Source organism: Trachemys scripta, chromosome 7 (genome assembly GCF_013100865.1).
Source record: "Trachemys scripta elegans isolate TJP31775 chromosome 7, CAS_Tse_1.0, whole genome shotgun sequence".
NCBI classification, from domain to species: Eukaryota; Metazoa; Chordata; order Testudines; family Emydidae; genus Trachemys; species Trachemys scripta.
Window position 1 is genome coordinate 45,744,487 of NC_048304.1, and position 23,125 is coordinate 45,767,611.

Below are 23,125 nucleotides of genomic sequence, written 5' to 3' on the forward strand. Positions count from 1 at the left end.
TAATGAATCAGGAAAATTCTGGTTTGGATATTAGCTGTTACCCCATCTCAGAGCAGTTCCTGAATTCAGAAGTAATTAAATCTCCCTAAAGACAAGTACAAAATGTATTCTACCTATTTCTGGAGAATTCTAATGCAAGGCTATGCCTTATGGATATGAATGAGTCATTTGAGTAAATACCTTCATTTATCTAATAGGCTCAATTTTTAGAGAAGCTGATAACTGAACAAATGCACTGTCCATGTGTTATCAGATACAGTCCCTCTCTCAGTTACTTGGCTGATCTCGCTCTTTGTTTTTAAAGAAAGATATATGATCAGGCAAAGTAGACCTTCCCTTTTTAATGATCCTTTGTCAATCTTACAAATTTCTGACCTGGATGAAGATTTATTTAGTTCCCCTCAAGCCTGAGACCTATTCCATGATGTCTCTTTATCTTTGTTTTGACTCAAGAGGCTGCCTGCCACTCCATCTCTTACAATCACGTAGGGCAGGGGAAAATATTATCAAGGGATTGTTGTCTGGCAGGAAACTTTCAAAATAGGATCCTATATTATGTGCAAAGCAGTGAGAAGGAAAAGCCCAAAATATCTAGGAATGGAAGGTGTATCCCTGTGCCATGCCAAACTCCTGAAACCTCCCCAGCATTTGCACACCAAGCCCAGAGACAATGGACAACTCTGCCAATTAAATCAGCCCAGTTAAAGCTCTGGGTACTGGGAGTGTGAGGGATGGTTCCTTTGTGGCAGTTTCCTCTGGGTCACCCTGAAAGAATATTGCTCCCAACAGCAACTGTCTTACTCTAAGAAACCCAAGATTGTGGGACACAAGGATTGGTTGCTTTCAGCTGCACAGTATTACCTATGATCCGTGGAGGCAGGGAGAGGTCAAGAAACAGTGAAAGCACAAGGCCTCTGTATGAAAGGTGCCGATGAGTGTCCCAGATCCATGGTTTTAGAGAGGTGGATCTATTTCAGGAGAGGACAAGCAGTTGCTAGAACACATCTATAAATCAGTAGAGCTGGTTGAAAACTTTATCAGAACAGTTTTCTGTCAGAAAGTGCTGCTTCATCAAAATGTTTCATAGGAACATGTCTACATCAGTGGAAAAGGTGTCATGATTTGAATGACAATAGAGTATTTTGTTTAACTTTATCATTTCAGTCTGACTTTCTCATTCTGTTTATTTGGACTTTCTTGTCCCGTTTAATTTCATTTTATTGTTGCATTTTGACTTGATGTGGAAAAATTTCATTTGAGGGATTGTGTAATGGGATTGTCCTGTCACATATTGCCAGGTGTCGTCTTTCACTGGATCTTACTGCACATTGCTTCCGACTATTTCAGCTGACCCATGTGATGTAATAGTATAAGCAGCAGCTCTCAGTTTAGTGCCAGGCTCAGCCTTTGAGTGAGGCTGTGATTGCATGACATCTTTGCTGAAAGGCAGCAATAATTGCCATCTATTGTGCATCTCTGCCCTTCCCTTCCCCCCAGGTGCTCTGGGCTCCTGTGAACAGGGCCGGCGCTTCCATTTATCTGACCTAGGCGGTCTCCTAGGGTGCCAGGATTTGGGGGGTGGCAATTGGGCAGCGGGGAGTCCTTCCGTGCTCCTGGTCTTTGGCGGCAATTCTGCGGCGGGTCCTTCACTCACTCCAGGACCCGCCTCTGAAGTGCCCCGAAGACCAGGAGCGCGGAAGGACACCCCCCCACCACAGAATTGCTGACGACGACCGGGAGCGCGGAAGGACCTCCTGCCTAGGGTGCCAAAAACCCTGGTGCTGCTCCGGTCTGTGAAACATGGTATTTTCAGTGGTTTCACCTCAGAAAGCCTGCCCCCGATCTGAAAGATTTAAAGAGGAAGTGGAAGCAGTTCAGGTAACACTCAGCAGTTGTCTGACTCTCAAATAATAAAAGTCTCTTTGTGCGCGTCCACTATAACTGACAGTGCTACATCTCCTGTTACTTCTAAGAACATAATGCCCATACTGGATTAGAGCAATGGTCCTTCTAACCCAGTATCTGGTCTTCTGATAGTGGCCAGCGCCAGATGCTTCAGAGAGAATGAATAGAACAGGGCAATTATTGAGTGATCCATCCCCTGTTGTCCAGGCCTATCATCTGGCAGTCAGAGGTTTAGGGACCCCCAGAACATTGGCTAATAGCCTTTGAATGTATCTAGTTCTCTTTTGAACCCAGTTATGCTTCTGGCCTTCACAACATCCCCTGGCAATGAGTTCCATAGGTTGACTGTGTGTGTATGAAGAGGTGGTTCCTTATGTTTGTTTTTAAACCTGATACCAGTTAATTTTATTGGGTGACCCCTGGTTCTTGTGTTATGTGAAGGTATAAATAACTTTCTCCACACCATTCATGATTTTATATACCTCTATCATATCACCTCTAATCGTCTCCTTTCTAAAATCGACAGTCCCAGTCCTTTTAATCTTTCCTTATATGAAAACTGTTCCATACTACTAATTTTTGTTGCTAATCTCTGTACTTTTTCCAATTCTAATATATCTTTGAGATAAGGCAACCAGAACTGCATGCAGTAGTCAAGGTATGGGTTTACCATGGATTTATATAGTGGCATTATGATATTTTCTGTCTATCCATTTCCTAATGGTTCCTACCATTCTGTGGGCTTTTTTGACTGCTGCTGCATGTTGAGCAAAGGTTTTCAGAGAACTATCCAGTAACTTCAAGATCTTCCTGAGTGATAACAGCTACTTTAGACTCCATCCTTTTGTATGTATAGTAGGGATTATGTTATGCATTACTTTGCACTTATCAACATTCTATATCATCTGCCACTGTGTTCCCAGTCACCCAGTTTTGTGGGATCCCTTTGGAACTCTTTCTAGTCAGCTTTGGATTTACCCCTCCTCCCCTGGGCGGCCCTGGTTAAGTGGGGCAATTTGCCCCGGGCCCCGCAGGGGCCCCCACAAGAATGTCGGAGGCTCCCCCCCAACCTCTGCCATCCCCCAGCGCCTCAGCGTGCTGCATCCAGCAGCGGCCCTGGACAGCGCTACAGCGGCAAGGCTCAGGCGGGGCCTGAGGTCCTCCCGCTCAGAGCCGCATGGTAAGGGGGCGGGGCTGTGAGCTCCAGCGGGCCGAACGGCAGGAGCTCCTGGACGCGGCTCACTGAGGCTGTGGGAGAGGTAGTAAGCGGCATGATAAGCCCCTCTGAGCTGGGCAACCCCCGACCCCATCCCCCGCCGCCCTGACCCCCAGGTCTGAGCCCAGTCCCTCTGAACCGGACACTTCCCTGACCCCATCCCCCCTGTGGTGGGGCGGCTGCCCCACCCCCATGCTAGAGGGGGCTGCAGCAAGCCAGGGGGGCTGTGCAGATGAACAGCCAATAGGAAGAGGGCTTATTGGGAGCCAATCAGGGCCCAGGTCAGCCCTATAAAAAGGCTGCTCAGGAAGGGAGCAGTTGGTCTGTCCCAGATCTTCATGGGGAAAGGTCAGTCTCCAGAGCTGGAAGACTAGCACCTGGGACAGCGCAGTGCTGGGCAGGCCCGGGGGAGCAGAAGGGAACTCCAGCCCAGTGTCAGCAACGCGGGTCCAGACATCAGTGAGGAAGAGATGGCGGACGGGACACCACCGGCAGAGGGCGCTCCCCATGAACTGAGCTAATTCCCAGAACAATCAGTGGGAGGTGCTGGATGGTGAGTCCCAACCTGTCACACCCCCACAGTCCTGACCCCCCAGCTCTGAGCCCAGTCCCTCTGAACCGGACACCCCCCTGACCCCATCCCCCCACAGCCCTGACGCCCAGCCCCTCTGAGCTGGACACCCCCCTAACTCCATCTCCTCCTCCTCCCAGCCTATCTGAGCCAGGCAACCCCCAACCCAGAGCCCAGCTCCCCACCCAGCCCTGGGCAACAGTAGCGCCACCCCCAGGCAGCGACAGCCCATTGGCACCAACCATCACCCAGCAACAGCCCATTATGTAATTGCAAATGTATACATACCATTAAAGCATTTAATGTTTTTAAATGTATTTTGTGTATTTTCAGATTAATTTTTTTAATGTATTTCACTGGTTAATTTTTACATTTCCAAATACATGTTACTATAGTATTGCAACATTTTTTTTTTATGGAAGGGGCCCCTGAAATTGCTTTGCCCCAGGCCCCCTGAATCTCCTGGGCGGCCCTGGACTTAACTATCTTGAATAACTTTGTATTGTCTGCAAATTTTTCCACCCCACTGTTTACTCCTTTTTTCAGACCATTTATAAATGTATTGACAGCACAGGTCCCAGTACAGATCCTTGGGGGACCTGCTATTTGTCTCTCCATTGTGAAAACTGACCACTTATCCCTGTCCTTCATTTCCTATCTTTTAATCAGTTACTGATCCATGAGAGGACCTTCCCTGTTATCTCATGACTGCTTACTTTGCTTTAAGAGCCTTTGGTGAGGGAACTTGTCAAAGGCTTTCTGAAAGTCCAAGTACCCTACATCCATTGGATCAGTGTAAGTGGAACTAGCAGATCCCAGCATGAGGCTGCCCAGAAGCTGCCATCTTCAATGGAACAGTTTAGGGTGGGAAAATGACCAGCTCTTGAGGCTTGGGCTTGCTCAGTAGAGAAGCTGTTGTGGATGCTCTGCACCATGCACCCCAGCAACTGCAGGGGGACCCAGTTTGCCAACAGTTCAGAGATGGGAGGGAACCCTGACATGATGGCAATGCAGTGGGATCATTTTGAACCAGAAGCACAGACGTTGGGATTTTAAAAGGACACATTTTTTCCTTTCAGCTGCTTGAAAACCAGGGAGTGTGGTGTTTGTGCGTTTTTTTTCTTTTTTCTTTCTAGCTCTCTGGTTAGGCTAGGCTAAGTGCAGGAGGGCTAGGATGACGGAAAGTGAGGTACAAAAGAAACTAGAATTAGCCAGACTGGAAGCTGAAGAGAGACAGAAAGAACATGAAAGACAAATGGTCTTAAAGCACTTGGAGTTGGACATGGAGGAGAAGAAGGAGGCAAAATGCTTAGAGGCAGAGGCAGCCAGGGAGGAGGCTGCCCATAAAAGAGCTCTGGAGTTAAGACAGAGATACAGGCCCAGATTTCAACCCAGAAGCATGAACTGGCTGTTGTGGAGTTGAAAAGATGGAACCCTTCAGCAGCTGGCTCCACTTCCCCAAAAATCCACAAATGGGAGCGACTATGTCCACAGTATGATGAATCCAGTGATGTTGCTGAATATTTCATCACCTTTGCGAGACTGTGCACCCTCCATGCAATTCCTGAAGATCACAAGATAACCACATTAGTAGCAAAATTGACTGGAAGAGCTCTGGACATAATCAACAAGATGCCTATTGAGGATGCTTCTGACTATGGTAAATTTAAGGATTTGGTTTTGAAACAATTTCAACTTACATGAAATTTACAGAGTAAAATTTCCAGCCCTTAAGAGAGGGGCTGGACTAATGTGGCTTATGTAAACCAGATGAAGGATCTGTTAGATAAGTGGGTCAAAGGAAGGGGTGTAACTAGCTTTGAAGGCATGTGTGATTTGGTTGTACAGGAGCAGTTCCTGACTGACCAATGATGATGTAAAACAGTGTTTATGGGATAAGAAAATGGACTCAGCAGAAAGTGTTGCTGCTTATGCTGATCAATGTGAGCAGTCCCAGACCGAGAGGCATGGCAAATCGGAACAAAGCAGGTGGAGGTAGCAGAGAGGAACAACCCAGGTCACAGTTTGAGTGGATACCAGAAGGGACACCCCAAGACCACACCATACCACCGGGGGCAGCCTAAGGCCCCACCTACACCCCAAGGAAAACCCCAGAAACCTTATCCCAGCAACCCACCTCGCCCCAGTGACCAGTCAGCTGGGCGATGTTTTAAATGTAATGAGCTGGGGCATGTAAAGGCCAACTGCCCTAAGAACCCCAACAGATTACAGTTCATTGCACCGGGGTCTCACCAAAGGTCCTCAGGCCCAGATGCCTCCCAGATACCCTCACAGTGAAGGGAAACTGAGAGTGTGGGTGGGAAGAAGGTTATCACGTGGAGGGACACTGGAGCACAGGTGTCAGCTATCCACCAATCTTTAGTGGACCCCAAATTCATCAACCCAGAGGCCCAAGTGACAATTCAACCCTTCAAGTCAAACTCTTTTGACTTGCCTACAGCCAGGTTGCCTGTCCAGTACAAGGGCTGGTCAGGAATGTGGACTTTTGCAGTCTATGATTATCCCCTTCCCATGCTGCTGGGGGAAGACTTGGCCAACCATGTGAAGCTAGCCAAGAAGGTGGGAATGGTCACCCACAGCCAGGCTAAACAAGCCTTCACACCTATCCCTGTTCCTGAGCTTTCTACAAGGGCCCCATCTGAGTTACCAGAGACTCAGACTGAGGTGGTGGAACCAGACCCCATGCCAACATCTGCAACAGCAGTAGTGGATCCAGTCAGAGACCCAGCCAGAACCAGTCCCGGAACTGGCAGAGCAATCAACACCAAAACCACTGCCAACACTGAATCCAATGCTTGCAACCCCGTCTATAACTCCAATGCCAGAGGGCACCACTGAGCCTGCCCTGGCAGCAGCAGATAAACCTATGCAAGAGGCTCAGCCGGAGCCTGAAATACAACAGTGCACCAGTGGAGAGCGGTTCAGTCAACAGAAACAGCCCCATCACCTACATTGCTTCCAGAGGGACCAACCCCAAGTCCACAATCCAGTGAGGAACTGATGTCTCTAGCATCAAGGAAACAGTTCCAGGCTGAGCAGGAAGCAGATGAAAGCCTCCAGGGGGCTTGGATGGCCGCACAGAGCAACTCACCACCTCTCAGCTCTTCTACTCGATCCCAGTTTGTTGTAGAAAGAGGACTTTTATACAAGGAAACTTTCTGTTGGGCACCAGGAAGACTGGCATCCTCAAAGACAGTTGATAGTTCCAACTAAGTACCAGGTAAAGCTCTTGAGCTTAGCCCACGATCATCCTAGTCACCATGCTGGGGTAAACAGGACCAAAGACCACTTGGAGAAGTCCTTCCACTGGGAGGGAATGGGCAAGGATGTTTCTACTTATGTCCATCATGTGAGGTGTGCCAAAGAGTGGGCAAAGCCCCTCTCCAGCCACTCCCCATAACTGAGGTTCTATTTCAGCAAGTAGCTCTGGATATTCTGGATCCTTTTCCAAAAGAGACTCCCAGAGGAAAGCAGTACATACTGACTTTCATGGATTTTTGCCACCCAATGGCCAGAAGCAGTAGCTCTAAGCAACACCAGGGCTAAAAGTGTGTGACAGACGTTTTTGCCAGGGTAGGTTGGCCCTCTGACATCCTTATGGATTCGGGAACTAATTTCCTGGCAGGGACCATGAAAAGCCTTTGGGAAGCTCATGGGTGTGAACCACTTGGTTGCCACCCCTTACCACCATCAAACAAATGGCCTGGTGGAGAAGTTTAATGGAACTTTGGGGGCCATGATACGTAAATGAGCACTCCAATGATTGGGACCTAGTGTTGCAGCACTTGCTCTTTGCGTACAGGGCTGTACCACATCCCAGTTTAGGGTTTTCACCATTTGAACTTGTGTATGGCCATGAGGTTAAGGGGTCATTACAGTTGGTGAAGCAGCAATGGGAGGGACTTACGCTTTCTCCAGGAACTAACATTCTGGACTTTGTAAACAACCTACAAAACACCCTCCAAAACTCTTTAGCCCTTACTAGAGAAAACCTAAAAGATGCTCAGGAAGAGCAAAAGGCCTGGTATGATAAACATGCCAGAGAGTGTTCCTTCAAAGTAGGGGACCAGGTCATGGTCTTGAAGGCACTCCAGGCCCATAAGATGGAAGCGTCGTGGAAAGGGCTATATACAGTTCAAGAGCTCCTGGGAGTACTAACTATCTCATAGCATCCCCCACCTAAAGTGTACCATGTTAATTCTCTAAAGCCCTTTTATTCCAGAGAATTAAAGGTTTGTCAGTTTACAGCCCAGGGAGGAAATGACACTTTCAAGCCACTCAGTGTCTACTATGAAGGAAAAAGTGACGGTGGCGTGGAAGAGGTGAACCTCTCAATGACTCTTGGACGTATGTAGTGACAGCAGATCAAGGATTCATAGATTATAGGACTGGAAGGGACCTCGAGAGGTCATCGAGTCCAGTCCCCTGCCCGCATGGCAGGACCAAATACTGTCTAGACCATCCCTGATAGACATTTATCTAACCTACTCTTAAATATCTCCAGAGACGGAGATTCCACAACTTCCCTAGGCAATTTGTTCCAGTGTTTAACCAACCTGACAGTTAGGAACTTTTTCCTAATGTACAACCTAGACCTCCCTTGCTGCAGTTTAAACCCATTGTTTCTGGTTCTATCCTTAGAGGCTAAGGTGAACAAGTTCTCTCCCTCCTCTTTATGACACCCTTTTAGATACCTGAAAACTGCTATCATGTCCCCTCTCAGTCTTCTCTTTTCCAAACTAAACAAACCCAATTCTTTCAGCCTTCCTTCATAGGTCATGTTCTCAAGACCTTTAATCATTCTTGTTGCTCTTCTTTGGACCCTTTCCAATTTCTCCACATCTTTTTTAAAATGCGGCGCCCAAAACTGGACACAATACTCCAGCTGAGGCCTAACCAGAGCAGAGTAGAGCGGAAGAATGACTTCTCGTGTCTTGCTCACAACACACCTGTTAATACATCCCAGAATCATGTTTGCTTTTTTTGCAACAGCATCACACTGTTGACTCATATTTAGCTTGTGGTCCACTATAACCCCTAGATCCCTTTCTGCCGTACTCCTACCTAGACAGTCTTTTCCCATTCTGTATGTGTGAAATTGATTTTTCCTTCCTAAGTGGAGCACTTTGCATTTGTCTTTGTTAAACTTCATCCTGTTTAACTCAGACCATTTCTCCAATTTGTCCAGATCATTTTGAATTATGACCCTGTCCTCCAAAGTAGTTGCAATCCCTCCCAGTTTGGTATCATCCGCAAACTTAATAAGCGTACTTTCTATGCCAATATCTCAGTCGTTGATGAAGATATTGAACAGAGCCGGTCCCAAAACAGACCCCTGCGGTACCCCACTCGTTACACCTTTCCAGCAGGATTGGGAACCATTAATAACAACTCTCTGAGTACGGTTATCCAGCCAGTTATGCACCCACCTTATAGTAGCCCCATCTAAATTGTATTTGCCTAGTTTATCGATAAGAATATCATGCGAGACCGTATCAAATGCCTTACTAAAGTCTAGGTATACCACATCCACCGCTTAGTTGTGCACTAGCTTCGCACCGATGTTCTCAGCCACCCCAGGACAGACTGAACGGGCATACCACTCCATTGACACAGGTAATGCTCGGCAATTAGAGCCCAAACTTACTGGGTGGCTCCTCAAGCCAAAACTGCTATAGAACGGGAGATCGAGGACCTGCTACAGATGGGTGTAATCCACCCCTCTAACAGTGCATGGGCATCCCCAGTGGTTCTAGTTCTCAAACCGTATGAGGAAATATGCTTTTTGCATGGACTACCATAAGCTAAATGCTGTGACTCACCCAGACAACTATCCAATGCCATGTACAGATGAACTATTGGAGAAACTGGGACGTGCCCAGTTCATCTCTACCTTAAACTTAAGCAAGGTGTACTGGCAAGTACCTCTAGATGAATCCACCAAGAAAAGGTCAGCCTTCATCACCCATAAGGGGCTGTATGAATTTAATGTGCTCCCTTGCGGGCTGCAAAATGCACCCGCCACCTTCCAGAAATGTGTAGATAGTCTCCTAGTGGGATTGGGAGAATCTGCAGTCGCTTATCTTGATGATGTGGCCATATTTTCTGATTCATGGGCAGAACACCTGGAGCATCTCCAGAAAGTCTTTGAGCGCATAAGGGAGGCAGGACTAACAGTTAAGGCTAAAAAGTGTCAAATAGGCCTAAACCGAGTGACTTACCTTGGACATCAGGTGGGTCAAGGAACTATCAACCCCCTACAGGCCAAAGTGGATGCTATCCAAAAGTGGCCTGTCCCAAAGTCAAAGAAACAGGTCCAATCCTTCTTAGGCTTGGCCGGATATTACAGACAATTTGTACTGCACTATAGCCAAATCACTGCCCCACTGACAGACCTGCCCAAAAAGAAACAGCCAAATGCAGTTCGGTGGACTGAAGTGTCAGCAGGCCTTTAACCAGCTTAAAGCGACACTCATGTCTGACCCTGTGCTAAGGGCCCCAGACTTTGACAAACCTTTCCTAGTAACCACAGATGCATCCGAGCGTTGTGTGGGAGCAGTTTTAATGCAGGAAGGACTTGCTCAAGAATTCCATCCTGTCGTGTTTCTCAGCAAAAAACTGTCTAAGTGGGAAAGCCACTGGTCAGTCACCAAAAAGGAATGTTATGCCATTATGTACAGTCTGGAAAAGCTATGCCCATATGTTTGGGGACGGCGTTTCCATCTGCAAACCGACCATGCTGCACTGAAGTGGCTTCGTACAGTCAAGGAAAATAACAAAAACTTCTTCGGTGGAGTTTAGCTCTTCAAGATTTTGATTTTGAAATACAACACATTTCAGGAGCTTCTAACAAAGGAGCTGATGCACTCTCCCGTGAAAGTTTCCCAAAAATCAACTAGTTAAAATAGTCCTCGAAATGTGAAAAATATTGTTAGTTTTTATATAATCAGTAGTATATCTAAAGGTGCATGTGTCTTCTTCACTCTGTTTTCTCCTAGAGCTCCAGGAAGAAATCACAGCCAGTGCGAAACAGGCCGTCCCCCACCATCTGTGATTTTGGGGGGCATATCATAAATGGATGGGTAACAACCCTTATTTATGCAGTAACATAACCTCCCTCTTGGCCAGAGGTACAGAATCACTTACCTGTAAGGGGTTAAGCAGTTCAATTAACCTAGTTGGCACCTGACCAGAAGGACCAATGGGAAAAGATACTTTCAAATTTTGGGGGGCATGGGAGAAGGTTTTGTTTGTGCTCTTTGTGTGTGCCCTCTTGGACAGAGAGGGGGACCAGGGCAGGAAAAAAAATCTCCTAAAAAGATCCTGAAATTATACATGTAAAATTACAGAAATTGTAAGTAATAGCAAGGAAATGCATTAGATTCTTTTGTTTTAGCTTATGAATTTTCCCTATGCTAAGAGGTAATTTTATTCCGGTTTTGTAACTGGGAAGCAGTCAGAGGGAAATCCTCTGGGTTTTAACTTTACAAGGTAAATGGAAAGACTTATCTTCCATCCTGATTTTGCAGGTGTGATTCTTCTTTACTTTTTAAGAACCTGATTGGGGTGTGTGTGTGCTAAATTTGTTAACCTAGCGGTTGGTATATTATTCTAAAGCCCCTCCTCCCACCCCCCAGAAAAGGTGGCGAAAGGGCTTGGGAGGATATGGGGGGAGGGAATAGGGCTCTAAGTGGCCCTTCCCTGAATGTTTGTTTAAATCACTTGGTGGTGGCAGCAATAACATCCAAGGACACAAAAAGGTATTTGTGCCTTGGGGAAGTTTTTAACCTAAACTGCTGGAATATAAGAGTAGGGGGTTTTTCATGCAGGTCTGCACATCTGTATCCCAGAGTTCAGAGTGGGGAGGGAACCCTGACACGCATCAACACTAATAATAAAGGTTTTGTGGCGCAACTTAGGCTTTCTCTTCTGTGCAGTCCCACTGCCTTTAAATTATGCCCACTAATGTCCCTGCAGTTCTATTGCCTTCAGTGAGTTTTCACAGATGTAACTGATTGGAACTTAGAACAAATGCTGATGATGATACACGTGAAGGAGTAGAACTCCTCTCATTTTCACTTAGCTAAGTTAGCTCTGCAGTGCAGGGAGGCAATAAACAAAGCAGATTACTGTACTAAGTGCATACTGTGATAAACTCAGGACAGACAGCTGCAAGGGGGTGGGTAGGAAACCGTCTCAGAAGGTTAAAAGGCCCTCCTCCCTATCAACTGAGGAGGGGTAACTACAGGTTAATCAGGTTCAGCTGAGAAGGGGTTACCAGAGAATCAATTAGGATCAGCTGAGAGGGAGTTACCTGAGGTCAATTAGGATCAGTTGATTCCAACTAAGGGCTGCCTGAAACCTTTTTAAACCCTCCCCTGTTGGGAGAAGAGGGGGAGAGAGAAAAGGAGTCATGCTGCCAGTAGGTTAGGAGCAGCAAGCCTCACCAGGAGGGGAGGCTGCATTCCCTCCCATAAGGGAGAAAAACAAGCCCAAAAGACTGGTGGAGAGGAGGAACGGACTTCCCCGTGCAACCAAGAGGGACTGTTTTACCCAAGCCTGTCTCACCCAGGCTAAAAGCAGCCAAGGCTAGTGAGACCGAGAAGGTGCCCTGACAGAATACAGAAAGCAAATATATTGAATAAAAAGCTTCATTTCAGAATGTGTGCTAAAATGTAAAAATTTGAAGTCCACATTCATTCTTGCTCTTCTAATATGTTCTCGGAGGGGGAGAATATACTAGATGTGGGGAAGTGAAAAGTTGGCTAGATATGTTGCATTTTGCTAGTAGTTCCTTTGCCAGGGCCGGCTCCAGGCACCAGCTTGTCAAGCAGGTGCTTGGGGCAGCCGCTCCAGAGAGGGGTGGCACATCCAAGTATTCGGCGGCAATTCAGCAGACGGTCCCTCACTCCTCCTGGGAGCGAAGGACCTCCTGCTGAATTGCCACTGCAGATCGCGATCGTGGCTTTTTTTTGTTTTGTTTTTGGCTGCTTGGGCAGCCAAAACCCTGGAGCCGGCCCTGTCCTTTGCAACTGCCTTTCTTGAGGAATGAATAGTAGGGGTGAGTGTTTCAAATCTTCTAGGATATTCATATTAATCAGACCAGTAGAATCTAGTCTTTTAAAAGACTTGCTAGGTCAGATAGGCCATCTTTCTGCCAATGCAAGATTGTTCTCCATTGTATTGAATGGTTTTCACCTCAGCTCTTCTGATAGTTACCCCCTAGCTCATTATACAAGATGTATCATCTCGTACTCCTTTGGAAACATGGTTTCAATAATTCCTCAGGATTTATTATGGTGGTGACACAGCAGCTCCATAGTAAGAGATTTGTACTTTTATTGGGAATTAAACCTCTTCGTTATGCATAGTTTCTACTCCCCAAAGTTACAGCATTTACTCTGACTACAGAATGAATTTTCTGGAAATTTACGAGTAAATCTGTTAATCAGGCTATAAGCATTAAAAGTGATCGCTTAGAAGAAAAAGGGAAAAAAATAATTTTTTGAATAGTCTCCAGGTTATTAAGATTATTACTGTGCCTACTTAGTCATAATCATTTTCAGTATGCAGATGTTTATCAAATTTGTCATAAAATATATTTAACGATGACTACCGGGGCTATACAACTGACTTTTTGTACTGCTCACTTGTGTTTGGAGAAGAGGTTATATAATATATTTTTACAGGCTGTTTCCTAAAAGGAAGCTGACAGTAAAGGAGTGTCTTGCAGCTCATCTAAGTGGATCTTCAGCAGTCTACTTTCTGAGCAATATCCAAAGAACCTTCTTGTCTCAAACTTCCTCATCCTTTGTAAATCTTCTAGGAGGGAAACTGCCCTTCTGCTGGCTTCCTATGATACTCAGGTGAAGAGCTTCGCTTCTGTTCATTACCTAAGGAGCTCTTCTAGAGAATTTGGAAAGAGCCGTTGCCTATTGCACCACTCCTCTGAACAGTATCTCATGCAATCCAATGCCTTCCACTACTGCTACCACCCCTCCCACTCCTCTGCCTCATCTAGTGTACTTGTAAACTATAAGCACATTACATTTTAACATATAAAAGTTATACTTGCAAAATATGTTGGCGTAAGTGTTTATCATTCATAAGAAGAAAACTGGCTGAAGCAGTGGACATGTAGCAATGGGGATGGCAAAAGATGTCTACTTAGCTCTGAGAGCATAGGATGGAGACAAATAGAGGGTTCCATGGTATAAACCAGGGTTCGGCAACCTTTCAGCAGCGGTGTGCCGAGTCTTCATTTATTCACTCTAATTTAAGGTTTTACATGCCAGTAATACATTTTAATGTTTTTAGAAGGTCTTTTTCTATAAGTCTATAATATATAACTAAACTATTGCTGTATGTAAAGTAAATAAGGTTTTTTAAATGTTTAAGAAGCTTCATTTAAAATTAAATTAAAAGGCAGAGCCCCCTAGTGGCCAGGACCTGGGCACTGAAAATCAGTTCGCGTGCTGCCTTTGGTACCTGTGCCATAGGTTACCTACCCCGGTATAAACACTTAAGAGTTGGTAGGGTAAAAAAAATTGTATCCACTTTTCACATTCGGTGGAGAAAGCTTTAAATAACACCCCCAGTACCAATCTTGACTTGGACTATAGCCAGGGAAGACTGAAGTGATGCTGATGGAAGGGGGAAACACTGTGTCCCCTGCTCCCACACTTACACGTGTAAAATTAAGTTAATGATATTTTGTATGGAAATTTGTTTGTCTAGTTTCTCATGCCAATACACCCACGAGACTACAAGGAATCATAAGTTAAGACAACATAAGAACCTAGTGCAGTACCCTTCTCCAAGCACAAGAAGACATTCAACCACACCATGCCCCCCACAATTTCTCTAATATGTTGAAGAACTGACAGCTACAGTATAGCTTGTGACATATATATCTTGCATATTAATATTCTTTTAAGTTGCAAAGTCTAACACATTAAAGTTAGAAAATTCCTGTTTTATGGCTATCTATATAAATTTGCCCCCATACCAGGTGCAGCCTGTGTCCTGAACTAGGCAGGGATCTTTTGGGGGAAAAAAATAGTATGTGATCATCCAATGCAATGACTATACTGTAATACATAGAAATGAGGGCAGTATTAAAGTTTCACAGACAACTGTAGATCTGGCCCTTCCTAGTACGTGTTCTTGACTTTGCAACCTATATAATGTTGTTTTAATATTTTTTTATGTAATTTCCTAAGGGTTTTTTTAATGGACAAGAATAAAAACAAGTTCTACTTTTACACAACTGTAACAGCCTCCCCATCATGCATCATCAGCAGAGCTTGAACCCTGCATGTTCAACATTGCAACAGAGACTGCTACCAAATGAGCAACAGAACTAAATATGTTATCTAATAGAGAAGGCTATTATTCCAGGGCATGGGCCATCCCACCCTGTGTGCGCTTGCTCTCCTTCACTCTGGACTTGGGAGAGCTCCTGCCCCATGCGGTACCTTCAGAGATGGGGAGAGGCTGCTGGCATCATGTGATGGGTCTGTGGGATGGTTGTGGGGTAACTGGCCTAGCTATTTTTCCCCACTACTCTTTGGAAGTGAGGGAGTGCCACCTCTATGGAGTGCCCTAAGAAATGGGGGATGTGCTGCTGGGGTGAAACAGCATGCTTAGTCTGTGGGGATGGGGTGGAGAGAGAAGTCTGGCCCATTTCCTTCTGTAGGTGGTGCCCCAGGGGAAACATAAGCCACTGTGACCATGTGAGGGGAGTCCAGCCTGGCTATCTTCCCACTCTGCCTACAGTTACTCTGGCAGTCCCCAGCTGTTCCAAACATAGTCTCATCCGCTGCTGTTGTAGTGGTACAAACCCAGTGTTCAGATGTCTGCACATTTAGTCATTATTTGGGTAGGCTGCCAAAATTTTGCCGAAGAAGAAAAGTGGGAGAAGGAAAATGGCCATTTTTAATGATTTCTATTTCAGGAAAAGCTGAACAGAATTGTATTGAACAAAGAAAAGACACTTTCCTAGACTAAGGGCATTCCCTCTACCAAATATGAAAGGTCTGCTTGTAAACAATAGAAGTATGAGAGTTTATAAAAGAAAAGGTCACAAGAATCTTTTATAACAAAGGGTTGGGCAAGTAGCAGTTTCTTGGATAATACATATATGATTGTTAAACAGTGTAATGTAAATTTTAAGAAGGTGTATGGTTTTGTTCAATAAGCTAATAGGTGTATAAAAAGTTTAAATATATAGTAAGAGTTTCTGGCTTGAGGTAAAAATCCCAAATATGTAATTTTGCCCTTTTTCCCCCCCTCACCCCATTTACTTTATGGAATGTGAAAGGACAGTTACCTGTTCCATAACTGACGTTCTTAGAGATGTGTTGCTCCTGTCTATTCCACAGTAGGTGTGCGTGCTCGCCACATGCAGCGGTGCCGGAAGTTTTTCCCTTAGCAGTACCCATACTGGGGGAGCACTGCGGCGACCCCTGGAGTGGCGCCTGTATATCGCGCTATAAGGGGAGCCACAGGCTCCCCTCACCCTCAGTTCCTTCTTGCCGGACAACTCCGACAGAGGGGAAGGAGGGTGGGGTGTGGAATAGACAGGAGCAACCCATCTCGAAGAATGCCAGATACGGAACAGGTAACTGTCCTTTCTTCTTCTCATAGACTTTAAGGTCAGAAGGGACCATTATGATCATCTAGTCTGACCTCCTGCACAACGCAGGCCACAGAATCTCACCCACCCACTCCTGTAACAAACCCCTAACCTATACCTGAGTTATTGGAGTCCTCAAATCGTGGTTTAAAGACCAGCAAGTGACCCGTGCCCCATGTTGCAGAGGAAGGTGAAAAACCTCCAGGGCCTCTGCCAATCTGCCCTGGAGGAAAATTCCTTCCCGACCCAAATATGGCAATCAGTTAAACCCTGAGCATGTGGGTAAGACTCACCAGCCAGCACCCAGGAAAGAATTCTCTGTAGTAACTCAGATCCCACCGCATCTAACATTCCATCACAGACCATTGGACATATTTACCTGCTAATAATCGAGATCAATTAATTGCCAAAATTAGGCTATCCCATCATACCATCCCCTCCATAAACTTATCAAGCTTAGTCTTGAAGCCAGATATGTCTTTTGCCCCCCCTTTTCCCCTTGGAAGGCTGTTTCAGAACTTCACTCCTCTAATGGTTAGAAACCTTGGTCTAATTTGAAGTCTAACCTTCCTAATGTCCAGTTTATATCCATTTGTTCTTGTGTCCACATCGGTACTAAGCTTAAATAATTCCTCTCCCTCCCTGATATTTATCCCTCTGATATATTTATAAAGAGCAATCATATCTCCCCTCAGCCTTCTTTTGGTTAGGCTAAACAAGCCAAGCTCTTTGAGTTTCCTTTCATAAGACAGGTTTTCCATTCCTCGGATCATCCTAGTAGCCCTTCTCTGTACCTGTTCCAGTTTGAATTCATCCTTCTTAAACATGGGAGACCAGAACTGCACACAATATTCCAGATGAGGTCTCACCAGTGCCTTGTATAACGGTACTAACACTTCCTTATCTTTACTGGAAATACCTCGCCTGATGCATCCCAAGACCGCATTAGCTTTTTTCACGGCCATATCACATTGGCGGCTCATAGTCATCCTGTGATCAACCAATACTCCGAGCTCCTTCTCCTCCTCTGTTACTTCCAACTGATGTGTCCCCAGCTTATAACCAAAATTCTTGTTATTAATCCCTAAATGCATGACCTTGCACTTTTCACTATTAAATTTCATCCTATTACTATTACTCCAGTTTACAAGGTCATCCAGATCTTCCTGTATGATATCCCAGTCCTTCTCTGTATTAGCAATACCTCCCAGCTTTGTGTCATCCGCAAACTTTATTAGCACATTCCCACTTTTTGTGCCAAGGTCAGTAATAAAAAGATTAAATAAGATTGGTCCCAAAACCGATTCCTGAGGAACTCCACTAGTAACCTCCTTCCAGCCTGACAGTTCACCTTTCAGTATGACCCGTTGTAGTCTCCCCTTTAACCAGTTCCTTATGCACCTTTCAATTTTCATATTGATCCCCCATCTTTTCCAATGTAGCTAATAATGTGGAACCGTATCAAATGCCTTACTGAAAACAAGGTAAATTAGATCCACTGTGTTTCCTTTGTCTAAAAAATCTGTTACCTTCTCAAAGAAGGAGATCAGGTTGGTTTGGCACGATCTACCTTTTGTAAAACCATGTTGTATTTTGTCCCAATTACCATTGACCTCAATGTCCTTAACTACTTTCACCTTCAAAATTTTTCCAAAACCTGGCATACTACAGATGTCAAACTAGTTACTCGGAACACTTTTTTTCCCTTTCTTAAAAATAGGAACTATGTTAGCAATTCTCGAGTTATATGGTACAACCCCTGAGTTTACTGATTCATTAAAAATTCTTGCTAATGGGCTTGCAATTTCATGTGCCAGTTCCTTTAATATTCTTGGATGAAGATTATCTGGGCCCCCGATTTAGTCCCATTAAGCTGTTCAAGTTTGGCTTCTATCTCGGATGTGGTAATATCTACCTCCATATCCTCATTCCCATTTGTCATCCTACCATTATCCCTAAGCTCCTCATTAGCCTGATTGAAGACTGAGGAAAAGTATTTGTTTAGATTTTGGGCCAGGCCTAGATTATCCTTAACCTCCACTCCATCCTCAGTGTTTAGCAGTCCCACTTCTTCTTTCTTTGTTTTCTTCTTATTTATATGGCTATAGAACCTTTTACTATTGGTTTTAATTCCCTTTGCAAGGTCCAATTCTACATGGCTTTTGGCCTTTCTCACTTTATCCCTAAATGTTCTGACCTCAATAAGGTAGCTTTCTTTGCTAATCCCTCCCATCTTCCACTCCTTGTAGGCCTTCTGCTTTTTCTTAATCACCTCTCTAAGATGCTTGGTCTACAACTCCTGCCTATGAATTTTTTCCCCTTTCTTGGGATGCAGGCTTCTGATAGTTTCTGCAACTTTGACTTGAAGTAATTCCAGGCCTCCTCCACCTTTAGATCCACAAGTTTTCAGTCCAATCCATTTCCCTAACTAATTTCCTTAATTCTTTAAAGTTAGCCCTTTTAAAATAAAAAACCCTAGTCCCAGATCTATTTTTGTTTATCCTTCCATCTAATTTGAACTGAATTAGCTCATGATCACTAGAACCAAGGTTGTCCCCTACAACCATTTCTTCTGTGAGGTCCTCACTACTCACCAAAACCAAATCTAAAATGGCATCCCCTCTTGTTGGTTCTTCAACTACTTGGTGAAGGAATCCATCAGCTATCGCATTCAGGAAAATCTGAGCCCTATTATTATTACTAGCACTTGTCCTCCAGTCTATATCTGGGAAGTTAGTCTCCCATGATCACACAATTCCCATTAGTGTTTACTTCATTAAAAACATTAAAGAGGTCTCTATCCATATCCAAATCGGATCCCGGCAGTCTGTAGCACACCCCAAGCACTATCTCAGGGGAGGCTCTAGTAGCTTTCTTTCCCAATGTGATTTTTGCCCAGACAGACTCCGTCTTATCCATTCCATCACTTCTTATTTCTTTACAGTCTACCTCATCATTGATATACAATGCCACTCCACCACCTTTGCCTTTATTTCTGTCTTTCCTAAACAGCACATACCCTTCAATACCTGTACTCCAGTCATGACTACTATTCCACCATGTTTCTGTTATCCCCATAATATCTGGTTTCACTTCCTGGACCAGTAGCTCTAGTTCCTCCATTTTGTTACCTAGGCTCCTCGCATTAGTGTACAAACATCTTAATTTTTGCCATTTGGCTTCACTGACATTCTTTACCTGATTAGGCACAGACATTCTACCACCAGTATCACCTAATAGACTGGTATCTTCACTATCCTTCCACCTTATGTCCATTCTCATACCCATGGCTGTATCCTTTCTTACTTTGTTTTCTTCCTTCTCAATGTTAAATTCTGGTGTCGAGATTATCTGGACATCTCCTAACCATCTCTTCCAAATTCCTAGTTTAAAGCTCTCTTAACCAGTTGTGTCAGCCTCCATCCTAGAAGTCTATTTCCCTCCTTACTCAGGTGAAGTCCATCCCGAGAGAACAGTCCTCTGTCCATGAATGCTTCCCAGTGGCCATACATCCCACAGCACTCCTTATAGCACCACTGCCTGAGCCATCTGTTGATCGCCATAATCTTGTCACACCTTCGTTGCCCTTCTTTAGGAACAGGCAGAATCCCACTGAAGATCACCTGAGCCTCAATTTCCTTAAGCATCTTCCCCAGCCTGGCATAGTCTCCCTTGATACGTTCCAGCGAGAATCTAGCCGTATTATTTGTCCACATGAAGGACAATCAGCGGATTCTTTCCCGCTCCCATTAGGATCCTTTTCAGCCTAAGGTCCACATCCCGTATCTTAGCACCCGGCAGACAGCACACCCTTCTGTTCTCCGGATCAGCTCTAGTTACAGGCCTGTCTATTCTTCTCAGTAAGGAGTCCCCAATCACGTAGACCTTCCTTTTACTGGTGATGGTGCGATTCTCCGGTCTATCCCCTGCTCCCTCTGGCTGCAAATCCTCTCAATTGCAATCCTCCGCAATCCATCCCGTATCCTCCTGGGGCTCATATTTGGTGGTGTTATCTCCATTGACTCTTCCCCTCTTCCTATAGGACTACTGTTCTTCTCTTCTTCCTTGCCCTCTCACCTTCAGCGACCACCTGCTGTGCCCCTTCTTCATTTTCCAACTCCACAAACCTGTTCCTGAGCTCTATTTCTCCTTCACTAGTCCATCTTTTCCTCTGCCAGGTTCTCTTAGTCACATGCTTCCACTTTCCTCACCCAGCAGTCTCCCCTCAGAGTTCTTTGGTCCTGCTTCCATCTGCAAGTCTGAGCTTTTTCCTTCAGCCTCCTCATGTCTTTGCTCCATCATCTGCTCGAACCCCCTTCTAAACTCTACCAGAGTTTCCACCTGCATCTCCAATCCTCGGATCTTTTCTTCCACCAGCTCTATCAGGCGGCACTTCATGCAAACAAAACTCTTTTCAGCTATCCCCCTCCAGGATCATGTACATGCCACATCCAGTCATCCTCATTGTGTCTTCCACTGCTGCCTCCGTATTGGTCATAGCCTTCCCACCTAAAACCTGTTATTCCGGGAAACACAAACCAAACCACCAACACCCACAGCAAAACAAACCCCCAATGGGCACCAAAACACCAGCAGAACACCACCCCCTCCCTTCACTAGCCTGTCTATTCCTTTGCCTAGCTCTGTTAATCTCCCCCGCAAACTGCCACTGAAACTCCCCTGTTTACAGCTCTGTTTGCTGGCTCCTGTGCCGCTGCAGCTGTCTATGCCACTGCCTGACTGGCTGGCTACCTTTTATAGGACCCCTTTGAGTGATTGCTCCTGTGTATTCCACAGTAGGTAATTCCAACCAATATCTGTTGGAGGTGGGTAGGAGTTCACAATAGTTCGGGACGAAGTACCGCCCTGCCAAACCCGGCATCATCCCTAGACTGGGAGACAATCATGTAATGTGAAGTAAATGTGTGAACTGAGGCCCACGTGGCCACCCTACAGCTGTCCTGGATGGGGACATGGGCGACGTAGGCAGCTGATGGGGCCCTAGCCCTCGTAGAGTGTGCCCTGATGATCGGTGGTGGGGGAATCCCTGCCAGGTCATAGCATGTGTGTATGCACAAGGTGATCCAGTGGGAGAGTCACTGGGTGGAGATAGGCTGCCCCTTTGCCTGCTTGGCAGAGGCAATAAAGAGTTGAGAGGATTTCCAGAACGGCTTAGTCTGACCCAGATAAAAAGCCAACGCCCTATGCACATCGAGCGTGTGGAGGCGGCGTTCCTCGTTAGAGGAGCGGGGCTTAGGACAGAGCATGGGGAGAAAGATGCTCTGCTCCATATGGAAGGCGGAGGAACGCCGGCTGTGGGCGGAGCTGGACTTTATCCCTATGGAAAAACACATAGGGGGGTTCTGAGGTTAAGGCCCTGAGTTCCGAGACATGTTGGACTGATGTGATCACCCCGAGGAAGGCCACCTTCCACAAGAGGTGTGACCAGGAACACATGGCCAGGGGTTTGAAGGGGGGGTCCTGTGAGACAGGACAAGACCAGGTTGAAGTCCCATTGTGGCACGGGGGGCCTAGCGTGTGGGAACAAATGGTCAAGGCCCTTCTGGAAATGGGAGGTCATTGAGTGCGAGAAGACCGAGTGCCTCTGCACCGGCGGGTGAAAGGCTGATATGGCCGCGAGGTGCACCCTAACTGAAGCAGGTGCCAGACCCTGGGCCCTAAGGGATAAAAGGTAGTCCAGGACAAACTGGAGAGGTGCGGCGGAGTGGGAGACTCTCCGCTCAGTCACCCTCCTGGCGATTCTGGACCACTTCGCCACATATGTCCAACACGTGGACAGCTTTCTGTTTTCCAGGAGGACTCGCCTTACCTGCTCTGAACACCTGTTCTCCTCCTCATTCAGCCACGGAGCAGCCACGCTGTCAGGTGGAGCGCGGCCAGATTGGAATGGAGGAGGCGCCCCCCTCCCCCGGGAGAGGAGGTCTGGGCGGAGCGGTAGAGCCCTCAGGGGGCCGTCGAGGCGTAGGAGAGGCCCGTACCAGTAACGCTGGGGCTATGACAATGACTCTCACCTTGTCCACTTTCACCTTCTGAAGGACCTTGGCAATGAGGGGGAACAGGGGAAAGGCATAGAGGAGCTGGCCCGACCAGCTCAGGAGGAATGCATCGGAAATCGCACCTCCCTCCCCCTCCCCTGGAGCAGAACCGGGGGCAATGCCGGTTCTGACAGGTTGCAAACAGGTCAATCTGGGGAGCTCCCCACTCTCGGAAGAGCCGGTGAGCGACCTCCGAGTGGAGCGACCACTCATACTGGGGGGAAAAGACCCTGCTGAGGCGGTCCGCTTGCATACTGCGGACGACCGGGAGGTGAGCCACCCTCAGGGAGATAGCGTGGGCTATACAGAACTCCCATAGGTTCAGGGCTTCCTGGCAGAGGGCTAGGGAGCGAGTCCTGCCTTGCCTGTTGATATAGTATATGGCGGCGGTGCTGTCCGTGAGGACTCTGTCCACCCTGCCACGGAGGTGCATGAGGAAAGCCACGCACGCCAATCGTATCGCCCTGAGTTCCTTGACATTTATGTGCAGGGACAAGTCCAGGGTCGACCATGTTCCTTCGGTTTGCACGTCTCCCATGTGCGCTCCACAGCCGAGGTCCCAAGCATCGGACATCAGGTCTATAGACGGGTTGGCCTCCCTGAAGGAAACCCCTTGCAGCATATTGCTCGGGCAGGACCACCATAGAAGGGAACTCAGTATCAGGGACAGAACCGTGAGCATTTTGTCCAGACCGTCCCGAGCTTGGGAGAATTGGGAG